The sequence below is a fragment of the Nematolebias whitei genome, chromosome 20 (assembly GCF_014905685.2).
Source record: "Nematolebias whitei isolate Nwh7 chromosome 20, NemWhi1, whole genome shotgun sequence".
NCBI classification, from domain to species: domain Eukaryota; kingdom Metazoa; phylum Chordata; class Actinopteri; order Cyprinodontiformes; family Rivulidae; genus Nematolebias; species Nematolebias whitei.
In genome coordinates this window covers 39587238-39589250 of record NC_056517.1, presented here as the reverse complement: position 1 = coordinate 39589250, position 2013 = coordinate 39587238, and the positions used below count along the sequence as shown (strand labels likewise).

General features: G+C 48.0%; 1 protein-coding gene across 1 annotated transcript in view; it reads left to right on the top strand.

Moving 5' to 3' along the window:
- The window catches only part of rreb1a (ras responsive element binding protein 1a), a gene marked incomplete in the record, with an annotated part of 36525 nt that overhangs the window by 22290 nt on the left and 12222 nt on the right, over nucleotides 1-2013 (top strand).

The window sequence follows — 2013 nt, the reverse complement described above, 5'->3', positions numbered from 1 at the left end:
TGGATGCTGAGCCATCCGGTGGCCATGTTGGATGTAGAACCATCTGGCGACCAAGTTGGATGTAGAGCCATGCAGCGGCCATGTTGGATGTAGAGCCATCCGGCAGTTTGGGTGTTGACCTGAGGAACAGGAAGTTGGTGTTTGGGTCCAACATGATGAGATGTTCAGAACGGTTCTGTGTGTGTGTGTGGGGATACAGGAAGTGGAATGATGAGTTTAAACCAGTTATCCCCCCCCCCCCCCCACACCACCACCACCACACACACAGAGCTCCACCCAGACATTTATCAGCTCCGTCCAGCCTCCAGCAACAGATCCAACGGTCCTCTCTGTGTGTGTGTTACCTTGTAAGGCCCATTTTTCCAACTTATACTACATTGTGAGGACCAACTGCTCCTTATGGTCCCCATAAGAAGAAGTGCTGTTGGTGGGTTAGTCTAAATGAATGAAAGTCCCTGTAAAGACAGAAAGACAAACGTGTATGTATGTGTGTGTTTCTCAGTGTGTGTGTGTGTGTGTGTGTGTGTGTGTGTGTGTGTGTGTGTGAGACAACAACCTGCTCTACACAAGCGGCTTGTGTTTTGCTCCGTCAGCCGGAGATGTAAAAAGTTCTTAGTTTTCTGAAACTGAAGGTTCTGATGGGTCCATCAGAGGTTCTGGTATGAGGAGCTGTGGGCAGAGAGGAATGTCCGTGGGTCCACAGACTCACAACAATCCACTCTCTGGTTCTGTGCACGTTGAGCTTTTATTTTGAAACTTAACATTCGTGTGTCGGTCCAGAATAAACGAAAAACTCAGAGTCGCATTTATAAGTTTTAAAGTGACAAACACACAACAACAGAGACACATCTGGAACACAACACATCTGGAACAACACATCTGGAACACAACACATCTGGAACAACACATCTGGAACACAACACATCATCAAGGAAACACATCTGGAACACAACACATCATCAAGGAAACACATCTGGAACACAACGCAGCCCCAGGGGAGACAATAAATCAAATAAACTAAATGTTTAAAGACTAAACACCAACAATCGTCTGAAACTGGAGAAAATCAGAAAATGACAGAAACTGAAGCAGCAGAACAAACTGGACCCTCAGCATGAAGCTGCCGCCGCCGTGTCGGTCTCAGCTGAGGAGTTTTTGGTCACGTTTGGACCAGAACCAAAAGACAAAGTGACTGAAGGTCCAGCGTCCTCTGAAGGAATGCTGTCATCCCAGGGGTGCAGCTCTGAGTCTGGATGACTCTCAGCTACTACCACCCCAGAGTCCGGACCAGTCCCTGTAGAGCCGGACCAGTCCCTGTAGAGCCGGACCAGTCCCTGTAGAGCCGGACCAGTCCCTGTGGAGCCGGACCAGTCCCTGTAGAGCCGGACCAGTCCCTGTAGAGCCGGACCAGTCCCTGTAGAGCCGGACCAGTTAGCAGCATGTTTGAGGTCGAGCAGCTGTGGCGGCCATCTTGGGTTAACTCTGAAAGTTCATCAGTCCACGTCATCCAGTGACACGTTTTCTTAAAAATCTGTTCCGTTCTTCATGAGATATTTTACTAACAAAAACAAAACTCTGACCCGTTAGAACGAGACGTTCTCGTCCTTCTGTGGTGAGAGACGAACAAACAAGAAGCCAAAACAGAATCAGTTAATCACAAAAACAACCGTTTCTAATCCCTGAGCAGAGAGGCCCATGGGTAATGTAGTTCCATCAACAGCAACTGAACCACATCTGGTGCAGCAGGACCCAGAATCGGTCTGGTAGGTCCGGTCTGGGTTTTCAGAGAAGGAGAACCTCCTCCTGCTGCTCCTCTAGTCTCCGAGCAGCACAGAAACTCATGAAAACAGCTAAAAACTAAAGACAGGATCAGATTTGTTACTTGATTTGTTATTTGTTACTTATTTCTCTTTTCTGTTTTCTCCTCTCGTGTGTGTGTGTGTGTGTGTTTCAGCAGCTGTTAGCGACACACACACACACACACACACACACACACACACACACACACACACA